The 18,458-nt window shown below is 44.2% G+C and overlaps 1 pseudogene; it reads right to left on the reverse strand.

Moving 5' to 3' along the window:
* The window catches only part of LOC131273753 (factor in the germline alpha-like), a 44,041-nt pseudogene extending 26,006 nt beyond the window's left edge, over nt 1-18,035 (reverse strand).
* Between the last annotated feature and the right edge of the window lie 423 nt (nt 18,036-18,458).

Genomic DNA, 18,458 nt, shown 5'->3' on the forward strand with positions numbered 1-18,458 from the left:
GTATTAGAAGGTGGTATCGTACATCAAGTCATAGGGCGTACCTACACTCCACGACTCAGGAGTTCCACTTCTCAGGATCTATCCTGAAAAACAAAAGTACACATGGAGTAAGAGCTAAACATGTCAAGTTATTTGCCATGTTTGAGAAGAAAACAAGCCAGTTTGAATGGCAGAGAACTGTCTATTTGGTGGACTTCTAAAATTTGTTAGCGAGGTTACATAAGTAGCCTCTGAACATGCCAATGATAAAAGAAAACAGGACACAATGTTATGTACCCTAAGAAAACTTAATTCTGTTGTATAGGGAAAAAACCAACATTTAGCATATTTCCATCAGTGGTTCTACCAGGGTGGTAAGATCACTGAGTCTTCTCAATTTTCTGAAATTTCGACTTGAAAAGTGAATCCATGACTAAAAGGACAGTCACTCAAATCATAATCAGGCAGTTCAGATATTGAAACCATGAAGAAACTCACTGATAACAGTCAAATGCTTTAACTCAAATTTTCTAGTCCACTAGTTTACACTGAGGGTAGTTTGGCAGAATAAAGTGGTTCAAAGGTGTAACATGATGACCACATCCTCTACCCAACACATCACTGACTCTCATTCCAGCCTCCGTGTACAAATACTCATCACTGGAGTGAGGAAAGAGAGAGGATGCTTAAGAGGCAAAGAACCCCCACAAGGATTCAGACATCGAGTTTAAATCCTGAACATGGTTCTTTATTTACTCAAAGATGATGGGCCTTAAAGGGGCAAGATAGAGGTTCCTATCATCTGAATTATGAGGGTTTATTAGGGAACTCATTGACAAGCTGAGGATGGTACAGAAAATAAAGTTACATTTCTTCCCATCTAAGTCATGTTCATAGCTGACAATCCTGCTTTGGGTGCATGAAAGTCCAGCAGGAACCAGAGACCAAAACCAGGCATTGTGGCCACAGCCAGGCCTTCGCACATCCAGAGGGAAAGTCTCACAAATGATCCTTCCCCAAACCCCTCATAACAAGTAGGCATTTGGCCACCAAGCCTGATAGAGCCTTAGTCTCTTCCTGAGGTCCCGGTCCAGATCTCACAATGCTGGGGGACTCTGCCACTTTGTTCCTCTTCCCCCAATTCTCCCCAACAAAGCAGATGCCCCAGGCCTGTCTTCCACACCTGATTTGCCTGAAGGACACATTCCAAAAGGGAAAAGTGGGAAGAATATTTGGCTCAAAGGATAGAGCGTCCACCTACCACATAGGCGGTCCAGGGTTCAAACCCCGGGCCTCCTAACCTTGTGGTGAACTGGCCCATGTGCAGTGCTGATGCCCACAAGGAGTGCAAACCATAAAGAGAGCTGCCCTATGCAAAGAAAGCGCAGCCCGCCCAGGTGTGGCCCTGCACACATGGAGATCTGATGCAGCAAGATGACAGAACAAAGAGAGACAGAGGTTCCCGGTGCCGCTGACAAGAATACAAGCGGACACAGAAGAACATATAGCAAATGGACACAGAGAGCAGACAACAGGATAGGGGGAGAGAAATAAAATAAAATAAATAAACCTTTTATTTAAAAAAAAAAAAAGGGAAAATCTTTCCAAAGAGAAAGGAAGTGATACAAAGAAGACCAGAAGAGTCCCTAAAAGAACCCACTTTTTATAAACCCCTTCTCCTCTCATTAAAAGATCTGCCATTAACATGGTCCATGGAGCCATTTTGTCCCTGATCTGTCCTGGACACCACAGCTATACCAAATGAGACATGCCTTTTATAAAGCCTCTTCTAGTGTCTCCTAGAAACATTTCCTCTAGAAGCCACTAGGATGGATGAGGACTAACTTCAGTCAACTTAACCACCAGGCCCAGGATGTCAGAAATAGAATTTTTGGCTCTTTTGAATTATGCTCAGCTCACTGACAAGCTTGGGCAGCACACACCAGTGAGAGTTCTTGTCCAACATGCCAGACTTCATACCATAAACAGACTCCACAATGATTTCAATTTTTCCCCATAGAAAAATGAGTTCCAACAAAGGGAATCTCCCTCTCAGGTTCAAGAGATAGAAGCCTGTGTTCCCTCTGACATTTTCTTATCTCAGTCAGATTCAGCCTTAAGAGTCTCCCTTGGGTGTCTGGTTTCATCGCTTGCTCAGTGGCCCCAGCCTGGAGAATCCACCATTGGAAGGGGCATCACTCCAAGGTTACTTCCATCCCATCTACCTGCTCTGGATCCCTCACCTTTTCAAACTGCCAGACAACTTCCAGAGCACATACCACCCCAGCACCAGCCCTTAAACCACCCCCAAGGATTGAAAAACAGTCAAGTCTCAGAGCTCAATGAACCACTGGAATAGCCTTCCCTCTGAGCCCTAACGTCCTTCATCCAGGGCTATAGAGATAGACATCTGAACAAGTCGAATGGGCTAGTGAGATACAATAAGGGGTGGGTGGGGACTCTGACAAGCCAGAGAACATCTCCATCAAAACAAAATTCAGTTTGGAGTACTCTTCTACCCAAACTCCTCAGAATATGCCCTGTGAGCCTCCCATGGTCAGAGGTTCTTAACTTTTCCTGTTCCATGGACCCCTTTGCTAGTCAGGTGAAAACCACAGACCCCTTACGAAGTCCACACTATACTGTGTACTATTTAATAAATATATCACACCCACACTGACATATCCCCACAGGAAGGTTTGAGGTTCAAGTTCTCAGGCCCCTTGTTAAGAAGCACTGCCCTGAGGGAACGCTGGAGCAGATGAGACACTCCCCAAGCAGAAGCCTAGGGCAGCTTCAGTGGGGAAATTCTCCTGTCACAAGTAGCTCCTACCTGGGGAAAATGAGAGACAAGAAGGCTTTGGGGTATTTCCAGGGTGCTAATAAGTTTATCCCAACTATCTAGGCCATCTCATTTCAGAGCTTAAAATGTTAAAGGAAGTTTCCCAAGTGATCGGTTTTATGCACCGATGATCACAACCTGAGGAGGGGTTTAGTGGGACTCCAGCACCCTTCTCTCAGAGCAGCCTTCTCTCAGCAGCTTTCCAAGGAAGCTCCTGTGACATGCCAACCCTTCAATCTTTGACTCTGCCTTATCCAGGCCCCACACATGGTCTTCACCCATATGTGCCCCCCAGCTCTCATGGCATCTCACTCCAAAACTAATAGGTTTTATTTATTTATTTTTGTTGAGATTTATTTCTCCCCACTCCCACACTGTTTGCACTTGTTGTGTGCTGTGTCTTTAGAAGGCACACAGGAAATGAACCCGGGACTTCCGGTATGGGAAGGCAGTGCCTACTCTCTTGAGCCACCTCCATTCCCTGCTTTGTCTCTCTTAATGTTTTTTCTTCTTGTGTATCTTGTTGCATCATCTCATTGCATCAGCTTGCTGTGCCCACCAGTCACGTCATCTTGTTATCTTGCTCATTTTCTTAGAGGCAAAGGGAACCTCTGCTCCAAGATTTTGTTGTGTCTTTTGTTATGTTTTTTTCTTCTTATATCTCTTGTTGCATCATCTTGTTATGTCAGCCAGCCCCGCCTATCCATCACACCAATTCCTGGTATTCTGCAGTGAACTACAGACCTCCCATGTGGTAGGCAGGAGCTCAGTTGCCTGGGCCACATCCGCTTCCTAAGTGTCCCTTTTCCAGAGACACAGCCTCAGCAATATCACAGACAATTCTGAACAAAAGATTCACACTCTTGAATGATGAGAAATACCCATGTCATAGCCCTGCACAACAAAGAATAACAAAGTGAGGCAGCAAATACCTTTACCACCCAGCAATACCCAACCCCTACATGGCAAAAGGCTCCATCCTGAAACTCCACCAGTTCTACATGAGCCTCTCCTGGACTTTTTTAAATTCCCATCTCTAGCAAAACCACATGCTGTGGTTACACACAGCTCTAGTCCCTCTATCAGGACACATCCTTGCCAATTCAATCGCCAAGTGAACCTGCTCTGGCCACACAAGTCAACCTCTATCCCTGCCATCAGTAAATTCTAATATACTTTAAGGACTTTGCATTCCAGGGATGTTGATTTTGTACTACCTGTTTTTACCCCCAGCCTCCCAAAATAAATTCCCATCCTTGCCAGCACCAGGATTCTACTTCCCAGATCCTCTCCAATGACAGGAAGAGGAAACTACTCTGCAAACTGCCTCCCAAATCTTAGGCCCTTCTGCACACCAGCATTCAGTCCAATGTGTCATATCAGCTGGCACTGGGTCTCCAGTTAGGGTATCTGACCAGGATCCTGAAAACCTTACATAGCCACCCCCTTTGGATAAGCTGGACAGGACTCTAACCAGAGCCAGGAACCTTTAGTCAAATAAAGGTCAGCCAGAGAATTGTGGGAAGATGGCAAAGCAGGAAGCTTCTGGGAACTATTAGAAAGTAACTGTCTCAATCAACTATTTCAAAACTCTGGAGTCCAGTAGAATACCATACAGCATCTAGGGAACAATAGGGAGAAAATTCTGGTACATGGAAATAAATGCCAGAGAATCACATTTACAGCACAGCTGTTACAACTACCCAACCCCCAATCTCGTGGCAGGCAACAGCGGGGTCCAGCCCTTGGCATAATTTGTTGGTGCCAGAAGGGGACAAAAGCTAGTTCAAAGATCCAGGGGTTGGGAGGAAGAGAATGGACCAAATGCTCCTTTGGAGGGCGGTGGACTTGGCCCAGTGTTTAGGGCATCCATCTACCACATGGGAGGTCCGCAGTTCAAACCTAGGCCTCCTTGACCCGTGTGGAGCTGTCCCATGCACAGTGCTGATGCGCGAAAGGGGTGCCCTGCAACACCGATTGTTCCCCGCATAGGGGAGCCTCATGTGCAAGGAGTGCGCCCTGTAAGGAGAGCTGCCCAGTGCAAAAGAAAGTGCAGCCTGCCCAGGAATGCTGCCGCACACACGGAGAACACACAAGATGACGCAAGAAAAAGAAACACAGATTTCCTTGCCTCTGACAACAACAGAAGCGGACAAAGAAGACGCAGCAAACAGACACAGAGAACAGACAACCGGGGTCGGGGAGGGGGAAGGGGAGAGAAATAAATAAATAAATCTTTAAAAACAAAAAAGAAATGCTCCTTTGGATTAGCTACTTCAAACTGCTGGGCATCCAGTGCTGAGAGCTGCCAATGTTCTAACCCACGTTGGACAGAAGCAGTAAAAGAGACTAGAAAGACGACATACTTCTTCAGAGCTGCGGGAAGACAGTGGAGGGGATGCATTTGGTAGGCAAATGCGAAGTCAAGAAAGCACAGCTTTGGGGAGCCATAGAAGCAGCTGAAGGCACCCAACCTGGCTGCCCCCTCAGGGCAGTTTGGAGCCAGCCAGTGCTCCCTTCCAGGGGCCCTGACCTTGCTCCAGCTGGGAAAGACTAAATTAGGAAATTCCTCTCTGGTGTTTCCCTACCTCTTCCCAGAATGTGCCCCCCAGGGAAAAGCAACTGGAGACTACTAAGGCAGTGAGAGAAACAATGGAAGCCAGTGGCTGGGGCAAAGGCTGCCAAGTCTGGCCTGCTTTACCCCCTGCAGGGGAACACCAGGGAGAGGGAGGATGTCTGTGGCCTGAGAAGTAGAGGACAGGGAGCTTTCAAACTCCATAAACAGGGAACCCCTAACACCACTAGCAAGCACAAGCCCAGCACAAGACACAGGCCAGAAGAGACAGGGAGGCCCCTGCACTTTGCATTCACCACGGGCTGACCTCCCTGATAAGAAGACTCACCCCTGCAGAGAGTCCAGCCAATGCATATCCAGTTTGCAAACTGCTGAAAGGGTTTCTGCTAAGGTTTATTTGGTTTTCTTAGCTCCTGACACACAAGAAAACCTGTCCTATCATGAGCTGGATAGAAACTCAAGAAACAGGTCAAGGAATAAGACTGAGCTAACATTAATATATGAGTATGTATAGTATGCCATGAGAAATCAAAGAAACTGGAAACAATGATCCATTCAAAGAAAAGAGATACAAATCCAGAAGACAATGAAGGTGACCTGACTGTGGATGTACTAGACAGACTTGAAGTGATCTTCAGTTTGCTCAAGGAGATGAAGTTGGCTGGGGGGGGGGGGGGGGAAGGAAGGAATGAAAGGTTTTCAGGGATTTAAAAAAAAAATGAGCATGGGAATCTCAAAGAGCCAGAAATTTTAAAAAGGAACCAAACAGAACTGCTGAAGACCACAATAATGAATATGAAAAATTCCCAGGAGGCTTTCAGCAGCAGATCAGAGCTGGCTGAAGAATGAATCACTGAACCTAAACACAAGACAAGTGAGTCAGGTGGAGAAAAATTCAAAATAAAAAATAGTCCAAGAGACCTCTGGGATACCATCAGGCATACCAATATTTGCATTCTGGGGGTCCCAGCAGAAGAGGGGAGAAGGAATGTTCAAAGAAACAACAACTTCCTAAGCTCAGCAAGAGATGTTAATATGAACATCCAAGAAGCTCAGAGAACACCAAGCAGGATCAAGTGGAAGAAATACACCCTGTCAAATCCTGATCAAACTGTTGAAATACTTAGCGTGCTGCAAGATGACAAATGCCAACCAAGAATTTTATATTCAAAAATGAGGGAGAAAATAAGACATTTCCAGATAAACAAAAGCTGAGGGAATTCACCCCCACTAGACCTGTCCTACAGGCAATGCTAAAGGGAGCTATTTAGAGTAAAAGGGAAGGACATTAGACAGTGGTTCAAAGCGGCATAGAGAAATAGAGACTCCTGGTAGAGGTAAGCATAGGGGCAGTTACTCCAGTAGTGTTGTATTTTATGGTAGGCAACTCTAAATCTTACCGCGGCAGCTAAAATGCAAATTAATAAGGACAGAGTGGGAAGCGGACTTGGCCCAGTGGTCATGGCATCCTCCTACCACATGGGAGGTTCACGGTTCAAACCCCAGGCCTCCTTGACCCATGTGGAGGTGGCCCATGTGCAGTGCTGATGCGCGCAAGGAGTGCTGTGCCATGCAGGGGTGTCCCGTGTAGGGGAGCCCGATGCGCAAGGAGTGTGCCCTGTAAGGAGAGACACCCATCACAAAAGTAAGTGGAGCCTAAGAATGGCACCGCCCACATGGAGAGCTGACACAAGATGACTCTACAAAAAGAAACAGATTCCCATGCCACTGACAATAACAGAAGCGGACAAAGAAGAAGACACTGCAAATAGACACAGAGAACAGACAACTGGGGTGGGGGATGGGGGAAGGGGACAGAAATACATAAATTAATAAATCTTTAAAAAACAGTAAGGACAGCGATCTAGAAGATAGATACAGGAATGGTACATGCGGATGTTATTGAAGTAGGTACCAAATTAAATGATTGATAGGGTTAAGATGCTAAATTTCAGCTCCACAGGTAATCACCAAGTAAGCACATGGAAAATATCTTCAAAGAAATGTTTTTCAAAATGGCGTAGTACCAAAAGCCAAATATGAGAGTAGGAATTAAAAGAATTGAGGGTCAAAAAAGTATATATATATATAAAACTTGCAAATTCAAAATAGGAAAATGGTAAAAGAAAGTTCTGCATTATCAGCAGTTACTTTAAATGTAAGTAGATTCAACTCCCCAGTCAAAAGGCAGATTGGCAAAAGTGGATAAAGTATTACCTAACTATATGATAGCTACAAAAGACTCATCTTAAATTCAAAACTCATGAGTAGGTTAAAAGTAAAGTGACAGAGGAAAAAATATGCCATGAAAGTAGTAATATAAAAAAAGGGGGAGGGAGGAAAATATCCGTGATTCAAGTGGTTGACCACCTGCTTTCCACATGGGAGGCCCCAGGTTCAGTACCCAGTACCTCTTAAAACAAACTAAAACTCTAGCAAAACAAAAAGTCAACTCAGGACAGCCAATGAAGCTCACTGGCTGAACATCGGCTTCCCACATACAAGATCCTGGGTTCAATCTCTGATACCTCAAAAAAAAACCAAAAACCAAAAAACAAAAAAAACAGAGCTGGTATAACTATACTAATAACATAAAATAGACCTTAAGTCAAAAGCAGTTATGAGGGACAAAGATGGCCATTAGATACTGGTAAAGGGGTCAACGCAACTAGACAGGTATAAATACATACATACACTTAGCAGCAGACTCCTAAAATATATTCAGCAAATTTTGACAGATTTGAAGGGAGAAATAAACAAAATAAGCAATTCTACATTAGGAAATTTCAATATACCACTTTCAATAATGTCTAGAACATCTAGATGGAAGACCAATAAGGAAATAGAAGAATTGAACTATACTCTCAACCAACTAGACCTAACACAGATACAGAGAACACTTCATCCAACATCAGAATATACATTCTTCTCAAATACAAATGGATTATTCTCCAGGGCAGGCCATGTCTTAGGTCATAAAAGAAGTCTCATTCAAAAATATTCAAGTCATACAAGGTATCTTCTGTGAACATAATGGAATGATACTAGAAATATCCGAGGAAGAAATGGCAAATTCACAAATGTAGAAATTAAAAACCAATGGGTTAAAAAAGAAGTCACAAGGAAAGTTAGGAAGTATTTTGATGTGAATGAAAGAGAACGCACGACATACAAAAACTTAAGGGATGCAAAGGCAGGGCTGAGGGAAATCTTTAGCTCTAACTGCTTAAATATGAAGAATGGTCTTAAATCAGAGAACTTACCTCAAACTCGAGATCTAGAAAAACAACTAATCTCAAAACAAGGAGAAGGAAGGAAATAGACATTAGAGTGGAGTATATGAGAATTAAATAGAAATCAACCAGAAGTTGGTTATCTGAAAAAAAAACCCAAAAAAAACATTTATCTATAAGGGGGAGGGCAAGGGGGCAGAAAGGGGTGGAAAGAGGGAAAGAGGGGAAGAAAATCTGAAATGAAAAAATACCACTAGCCCACAGAAATGAATAGTAATACCTAGATGAAATGAACAAAGTCCTAGAACACAAACTATCAACACTGACTCAAGAAGAAATAGATAGCAGTGAACCAATAACTAGTAAAGAAATCGGATCAGTAAGTGTCTCACAAAGAAGAGCCTAGGAGCAGGTGGCTTCAGGGGAATTTTACCAGTGTTCCAGAACAATGAACACCAAACCTGCTCAAACTCTTCCCCACCCCTCCAAAAAAAGTGAAGAGGAAGGAACACTCCCTAACACATTGGAAGCCAGTATCATCCTCATATCAAAGCCAGATAAAGAAACTGTAAGAGAAAACTATAGACCAATATCCCTTATTAATATTGATGCGGAAATCCTCAAAATACTAGCAAGCTGAATCCAACAGCATATTAAAACAATTATACACCATGACCAAGTGGGATTCCTACCAAGTATGCAAGGGTGGGTCAACATAAGAAAATTAATTGAATATACCACATTAACAGAATAAAGGGGGGGAAGCTAAGTGATCATCTTAATTGATGCAGAAAAGACATTTGGAAAATCCAGCACTCCTACTTCATAAGCACACTCAAAATTAGGAATAGAAGGAAACTGCGACACAAAAGGAGGCATCTATGAAAAACTCACAGCTAATATAATTAATGGTGAAAGACTGGAAGCTTTTTCCCCTCTAAGATCAGGAACAAGACAAGGATGTCCACTTTCCCACCTGTTAATTCAACATTGTACTGGAAATTTTACCTAGAGCAATTGGGCCTTAGAAAGAAAAGCCATCTAATTTGAGAAGGAAAAATTAACTTTCCTGATTTGTAGATTGCATTATCCTATATATAAAAAAAAAAAAAAACTGGGGGGGGGCAGGGGAGAGAAGAACCATAGAGCTGCTAGAACCAATAAATGAATTCAGCAAAGTAGTAGGGTGCAAGATAAATATGCAAAAGGCAGTAGTGATTATATACACTAGTAATGAACAATCATTCCATAGCAGCCACAAAAATCAAAAATCTATGGGAAAGGAAAAAAAAATATCTAACCGAGGATGTAAAGGATTTATGCAGAAAACTTTAAGACACTGCTAAAAAATCCAAGACGGCCAATGGAAGGGCATTCTGTGTTCATGCATTCAAAGACTAAATGTCATTAATATGTCAATTTTACACAAAGAAATTTACATATTCAAGGCAACCCCAGGCAATTTCAACAGACTTCTTTGTAGACATGGAAAAGCCAATTGCCAAATTTATATACAAGCGTAAAGTCCCCTGAATAGACAAAACCATCTTGAAGAACCACCAAGTTGGAGGACTCACAGTTTCGAATTTTAAAACTTATTACAAAGCTACAGTCATCAAAGCAGCATGTTATTTACAAGAATAAAGACTATGGAATCTAACCCAGTTCAGAAATTAACCCTCACATCTATGATCAACTAATTTGACAAGGATGCCAAGTCCTGTCAATGAGGAAAGAAGAGCCTCTTCAACAAATGATTCTGGGAAAAGAGGATGTCCATGTGCAAGAGAATGAAAGTTCACCCCGATACCTCATACCATATACAAAAAAAACTCAAAATGGATCATAGACCTAATATAAGAGCCAGAACTACAGAACCCCTAGAAGGAAACATAAGGAAGCATCTTCAGGACTTTGTGTTAGACGAAAGTTTCTTAGAATTTACACCCAAAGTACTAAAAGATAAATGGAACTTCATCAAAATTAGTTTTTGTACAAAGGACTTTATTATGAAACTAAAAATATAAATTAGTCAGGGTATAAAATATTTAGAAGCCACATATCCAACAAGCATTTAATATATAAAATATATAAAGAAATCCTACAACTCAAAAAAGACAACCAATTTTTAAAATGGGCAAACTACTTGAATAGACATTTCTCCAAGAAAATATATGAGCGATCACAAAGCACATGAGATATTTAACATCAGCCATTAGGAAAATGCAAATCAAAACCATAATGACATACCATTTCATACCCATTAAAATAGCTACTATTAGAAAAAAGGAAAACTAAAAGTATTGATGAATGAAAACAGGAAAAAATTAATTCACTGTTGGTGGGAATGTAAAACGGTGCAGCCACTGGGGAAGACAACTGGCAGTTCCTCAAATTACAGAGCTACCATATGACCCAGCAATCTCACTTCTGGTTCCATAACCAAAAGAAATGAAAGCAGGGACTCAGATATTTTCATACCCGTGTTCATAGTGGCATTATTTACACTTGCCCAGAGATGATAGCAACCCAAGTATCCATCCACAGATGAAGAAAAGGGGGGTACATATACAATGGATTATTCAGCCATAAAAAGGAAATTCAGATACATGCCACACACGGATGGCCCCTGAAGACATCATTTTGAGTGAATAAGCCAGACACGAATGAATATTGAATGATCTCATGGATATGAAAAAATTAGAATAAAACTCAGTCAATCTAGAATATCCTTTACCAGGGGATGGGGTGGGGGTAGGTAATACTAGGAGTTAATGCTCAAGATGTACTCATTTTCTCTTTGGGATCATGAGAAGTTTTGGTAATGGATGGTGGTGATTGTAGTGATTAGAGCACAACATTGTGGACATAAATACATACTTGAATGCAATTAATAGGAAACTTAAAAATTAAAGAATAAAAATTTTTAAAAGGAGACGTTTTAGGTTATATGCATGTTACTAGAATAAGAATTTTTTAAAATCCAAGGAACACAGTGAACCCCAAGTGAAATCATGAACTACAGCAAGTAGAACAATAACATAGGTGTGCTTTCATCTATTTTAAATGGATCACACCAATGCAAGGTGTGAACAGCATGGTAAATTTTCACAAAATTGTTGTAATGTTTTAGCATGGAAATAGCCACACTTCAAGTTATACACGTTGACACCTAGATGACTTTAAGAAGGAACACTTTACCAGTCTCCTGATGGGAGAGATAACTCCAGTTGTAGGCAGTATGCTCTGGTAACAAGTGTATGCTGAGTCACCACTGCCACCCTCTGCCCAGAGCCTTGTCCTCGTTTTTCAAGCACACCATACAGCTGGTAGACAGGGTGGTGCTTCTGATGATTCTCTAAGCACAGATATATGGGGTGCAGAAGTATTGTTGCTATAGCTCAGATCATCTGGGTCTTGTTTCTAGAAACCATAGTTGGTATCAAACAGTATAATATGAGAGACTTTGGCGATTTAAATCAATATATCTCAGATGTTTAACTGACCAAGTTTCACTTAAGTAGTTAGGGCAATGTTGAAGGTATGGAGAGAAAAGTATTACCCAGTCGACTATAAACTTAAGATCTTCTATAGTGGACAACTAAATATTATGGCAGAGGAAAATCTTAATTGCTCTGTCTTTAAGCAGAAAAAAATATAAATCATTTCTGTTGCACAAAACACAAGGAAAACCTCAGGCAGCCACCTGCACAAGTCTAAATACTGTGACCACACCACAACCCAACCATTCACTTTGGCAGATAGGACAATCCATCCCCATCGCGGGATGAGTCCTCCCATCACCACCTGACCAGTACTGCGGGACAAGCAGAAGGAAAGAACCAATTCAGCAATACATTGTACACCTGGCTGTTTCTGCCCTAACTTGACATAATATTTCTCTTCTCTTTTTTCTCTCTCCCCATCTGTCTTTAAATACAAACCTATGACCTTCACTTGATCTGACGGCTTTTCTCTTGCTTCCATTCTTTTCATCCCTCTTCTAACAGACTTGCAGGTTGACTGGAACTTGAATTCCACCACTTCTCTCTGTTTGATTCCAAATCTTTACCAATTATATTTCCTCGACCTTCTCCCTACAAGTTGACTCCCAGCCCACTCCTCCACTAACAAATGCTGAATCTGGTTGCTTCCTCAGCACCCCTGTAGCTTCTCACAGCTTCCCATGGTGGCCAAAACTCTCTCTCCTTGATATTTTACCCCACCTTGGCTTCTTCCTCATGGCTCCTCCTTCCTCTAGCCAACAGGTGTTCCCTGGGGCTCACTTCTAAGGGCTCTCTTCTTCCTTTTATTGATCCATTTTCACACCTTCTGTGGAATAAGCCCATAAAACCAGCCCCAGCCTTCCAATGCCTTCTGGACACTTCTGAGCTATGCCACCCTGATAACAGCGGTGATACCTGGGGTTTCATTTTGCAAAGCAGGCTCTCTACATACCAAGGTTCAGTTAAATATTTAGCAGTTATCATCCAGGTGCCCTGGACAGTGGCAAGAGCTAAGTGTATAGATGGTTAGGAATGTGACCAAAGCTCATGTAAACCTGGATCCAAATCCCAGCCTTGACATTTCTTAGCTCTGTGGTCTTATTTTTAGTTGCTCCTTGTGTAAAACAGGGATTGGAACTACCCGACAGAATTGTCAGACACGAACTGGAAGTATACATCAAGTACCAGGCACACAGAAAAGGCTCATTAGATGATAGCTAGTGACATTCTGAATTCTTAAGCCTTTACTTCAGCATCTTTGGCTCCTTCCAACACATTACTGAGAATTTGTGTGTATTCAGTTGCCCCTTTAAGGACATCAACTTTGCTAGGCTTCCTGCTTTGCGGGAGGAATGGCACAAGTGCCTTCAGTTTGACAAAAACACGACTGAGATTTTTATCTAGAAAACAAAAAGGTACAGTGACACAGAGAAGGTAATGTGTACATATACGTCCCCAAACAATGGAAAGGGGCTGTGCAGCTCATTTCTACAGCCCTTTTATCTGGCTGGCGAATCTAAGCAGGCATATTCTGAAGAGCAGTAGTTCCACTGGCAGAGACTTTCAGGGCAAAAGGAGCAGCAAAACTCAGCACTGTGGGTGAACCAGGGGGTACGTCTACATCGTCCCTTGACTGTCCCCCACCCACTGGAGAGGGCACCCACTGCACTGTAGTAGAGAAGCACTAAGAAGTCTTTGTTAAAAACTCCAAGTCAGCTACACCCAGATGGAAAACCCCCTCCCCCATTCACTAGCTTTATAAAGCCTGTAGGGTATTTAATCACTCAGCCTCAGGTTGTTTATCTGCGAAGTGGAGAACACCAACCTTGTGGCTTTTTGTGGTGAATAATGTAATGGACAAGTAAAAATACGTCACCAAGCATCGCACACTTAGAAAGTCATCAGTAAATGGTACTGATGACTAAAATGGACACACCCTTATCTACTCAAGCACTGTGCCACCAACCCTTCAAACTTTTCTAGCAGAGCTAATGTTTTAGTAGCCAAGGAATCTGTAGTTGATGACACTTGAAACGTAGCTTGAGGTGCCTCATTTTTTTGTCAGACAGGCCAGAGGCCCTGGGCTACCAGCACCTCATTTCTCTGGAGTGTGACACCTCACCACCCTCTTTCCCAGCTCTAAAGTCCTCGAACTCTGATGAACTTGCCCCTGGAGGACACAGGCCCTAGAAGAACTGGCTCCCCCTGGACACCACCAGGGATTTGCTTAGAGACCGAAATGTAGAGGAAAAGGTGGAAGGGGGCATCCTTTGCGACCTGAGCACTGGACCACCACACACGGTCGGGAAACTGAGGCTCAAAGTACATGCACTAATGAGCTCTTTAAAAGCACCTGTACGCGGGACACATTTTCACAGCTGTCTGGGGCCTCCCCTGTCCGCTTCCCAGACCCCGTTCCCGCACAAGCCCAGGCGGTGAGGAGGCCACCCGTGCGGCGCCCAAAAAGCAGCCTGGGGACTGTAAGGTCACCAAAGCCACCGTCTCTCCCCCGCCAACCAGAAGCACAAGGCGGACCTCAGGAGGTCCAAAACCACGGGGAGCGAGGCCGCGCGGGGAGGCTGAGAGCGCAGGGCCAGCCCGCCCGCGGGAAGGGGTCGGGGGCGGCGGAGCAGTGACTGCCCTGGACGCCCGCGCTCCTTGGCCTTGGCCCCGCGCCGCTGCTCCAGCGCCAACTGCACGTCCTGGGTCGCCGAGTAGTCGCCGAGGGCAGACGCCTGAGCCGGCAGATGGCAGCCAGCTGGGCAGCGGCCCGAACTGCTCCCGCAGCACGTCCTGCAGCACCTCGGCCTCCGGGGCGTCCAGGAAGGCGGCGGCGCCGGGCTGGGCCCTGACGGCTCAGGCGCAGCGTCCATGGCTGAGCGCGAGGCCGGGCCCGCCCGCCGCAGCCCCTGCCCTGCTGGGCAGAGGAGAGGCCGCGCTCAGGGAGAATTGGGCCGCCAGGGTTAAGGCAGGAGCCCCTCTTTAACTAGCTCCACCGGTGAATGCCATGAGCCTTGACTAAGGGCACTGGTTCCCGAACTTGACTGCACCTGGAGGGGGGCGGGGGACGAGGGGAACCAAGTCAATAGTAGACGATTCCAGCCCTATTTCTACATGGGTATTCAAAACGACATCTGTACACATGCATAAATTCACATACGTGTGCACATATGCATAGACACAAATTGACTGCACATGCAACTTTCTAAAAATCCATTTTCAAATAAATGTTGTAGAAAAAGGTGAAAGAATAATAACAAAGAGTTCCTGCCTCCACTTCTCTCTACTATTTAATCACATTTGCTCCATCACCCTTTTCTATGAATAGTCCCACTTTCATTATTCTTTTTCTGGACTATTTAAGTTGCAGAAATGATGTTCCAACAGGGAGGGAGGAAGGAAGAGGAAGAAGAAATCCTCATTGTGTCTGGCCTATGCTGATTCCAGAAATTCATGGGCCCATACTGATACGAATTGGAGAAGGGAAAGTGCTCTCTCACAATAGATGCCACCAATTTGGCCACCATCAGGGAGTCAACAGTGCACACCAAGGAGTTGCTCCTCATGAAATAGTTCTCAATGACAAAAGGAAAACTAGTCAGTTTAGGGTGAAACCACCTGGCAGGCACCCCTTTGACCAGGTGATCAAGGTTAGCATCAGCAGTGGGGGCACAGGTAACATCATGCAACTCCTGATGAGATGCACGGAGAAAAGCCCAGCACCGTTTCTATGGGATCCCTGCCAAGAAGGCCTGACTAAGTCTCAACATGAGGAAACACTGGGCAGATTCAGCCAACGGAAAGCTTGTGTGCTTACACGTATACACTTATATCTACATCTATCTGTGCGAATATCTCTTGCATGTGTTTATTTTTAAAGCCATGAGTGCACATTAATATTTCCAGTTCCAACCCAACACCTCAGATTTCTCTCTAGTCTTCCCCCTTTCCTTATTTTTAATTCCCTTCTCCAACAGTGAAAATCCTGACCCCCATTATCCTCAATATATTGATTTATTTGCCCAGTGCCTGTACATAGCCAATTTCCTAAGCACACCAGCCAGTCCCTTGGCTCCCTGACATCTGCTTGGCCCCACATCCTCCCCAGCTCCCAGCCATGCCACTCTCTAAGGGAAGGGCAAAGGAAAAAGAAGAGGACACACCAAATTGTAAACCATAGTTCCTGAGCAGTGAGTCTGGGAGTGAGGTATGATCTGTGCATCACATCTTTTACATTGTTTGCATTTTTCACAGTAAATATCAGCCACTTTTGTAAAAAAAAAAAAAAAAAAAGAAAAAATGACTTTTTTAAAGAAAAACAAGTTTGTTTGGCCTAGGTACATTTGATGTTATCTTCTGGTAGGCAGACAGAAGGCAAAAGAAACCATCTGTGTAGGAATGAAGCTTAGAATGGAGATAGTTCACCTATTCACTTAGTTTTCCTTGAGAACAGCAAAAATATCAGTATTCTAATTTATTGCCAAACCCTTGAGTGGGCAAGCTGGTGTGCATCAGGAGTCCTGTGAGAGAACCCCAGAATTTACCCCTTCTTCCTTTCTTTTTTTAAGATTTATGTATTTATTTCTCCCCTCTCCCATTGTGTTTGCATTCCCTATCTGCTTTCGTGTCCATTGGTGTGTGTTCTGTGTCTGCTTGTCTTCTCTTTAGTCGGCACCAAGAACCAATCCTGGGACCGTCCAGAAAGGGAGAGGGTTGCTCAATCTCTTGTACCACCTCAGCTCCCTGTTCTGCTGCATCTTTTACTGTCTCTCCTCTGTGTCTCTTTTTCTTGCATCATCTTGCTTGCATCAGGTCTCCACGTGGGACTGCTCTCCTACTTGGGCCGGGACTCCGCTCATGCCAGCTCACCACACGAACCAGCTTGCCTTCAGCAAGAGACCCAAGGAATGGGTCCCTGGACCTCCTATATGGTAGATGGGAGCCCAGTCGCTTGAGCCACATCCTTCCTGTTATTCCTTCTTCCTGCACCAACCTCAGCTCTAACTTTTGGCCTCTTGTGTGTTAGCCATCTGTTCTGAAGGAAAGCAATCATAAACTCATTTGAGCTAACATGTTAAACATGAGAGTGACTGGTGTTGATACCTTGACACCACATAGCATTTAGTTGACACAAATATTCATCTGTGTAAATCTCATTGGTTCCTCATAATCCTGTGTTAAAGGCAGAACAAGTATAGTTACTCCTAATATATTCATTCACACAAATATATTCATTGATGACTCATATGACAGACATTGTCTTAGGACCTGCGACATAAAGGACTACTAACTTACTTTTGGCCTGGGACTTGCCATGGAGTAGGTTCTCTGGGGTTGCTTGGCTTTGAACTGAAGCAAGAATTGCTAGCAGTAGAGATAGAGCCACTTGGATGTTGTAAGTGAGTGCAATACAAAGACCTACAAAAGGATATGTGTGCCACTTTCCTTGACTGCCTGGAATTTGCAGTCCAAGGGAATAGGTCCAAGGGTGGGTATCAGTGCTGTAAGAATTTTAGAGCACCGGAGAGCTGGGGCATTAATCGGCAGAAGATACTCAAAATGGCTGACTATAAGCATGTGTAGCATTTCCTCTAAGCAAGTGATTTCCCTCATCCTCAAAACACTGTTATATCTTTCTCTAGAGTGTGTTTACTTTCTTTCCTTAAAAAGTGCTTCCCAGTCCTAGAAAGCCATGCCTGAGAGGCCATTTCTGGGCAACTATAAAGTCTATGCCTTCCTTCCACCATGTGAGGGTCGGTCTCTCCCCTAAATCACAATATGTGGGACCCCAACCTGCAGTCTGGGTTATTACTCCCAGAAAGACTGAAAAACAGGTCTGAGAGAAAAGTCTTGTGGACACCAGGGTGGTGGCCATTGTCCATCCAGCAATCCAGAGTCATGGAGGGGGACAGCTGTGCAGGCTTCCCACAGAGGAGGCAGGGCAGAGCAGGCATTCCACAGCACAAACGGATGACTTCCCTCCAGGTCAGCTGAGCAGTCACTGTCTCCTCAGAAGGCTCCAGTCAGGCTACAGAGAACTTAATTATGCCTTTCTGACATTCTTTTGGGGAATTTTCAGCGTTCTTCAGAAGGAGGGTAAGGGCCAGTCCAGGCCTGAGAAGTGGCCCTGAGTGTTAGCAGGTTGGGGTTGGGTCTGTTGTCCCCTCACACTGGCCTGCCCCTGTTCGGCCACCTCTCCTGGTGTCTTTGGAGAGCCCCAGGCTAACGGGGCTGGATTAATGATGCACAGCTGCCTGCTCCTCCAGACTTCCAGATTTCCAGCTCCACAGGACTCCTTCCTGCGGCTCTGAGGAGGGACTTGA

Source organism: Dasypus novemcinctus, chromosome 17, assembly GCF_030445035.2.
Source record: "Dasypus novemcinctus isolate mDasNov1 chromosome 17, mDasNov1.1.hap2, whole genome shotgun sequence".
NCBI lineage: Eukaryota > Metazoa > Chordata > Mammalia > Cingulata > Dasypodidae > Dasypus > Dasypus novemcinctus.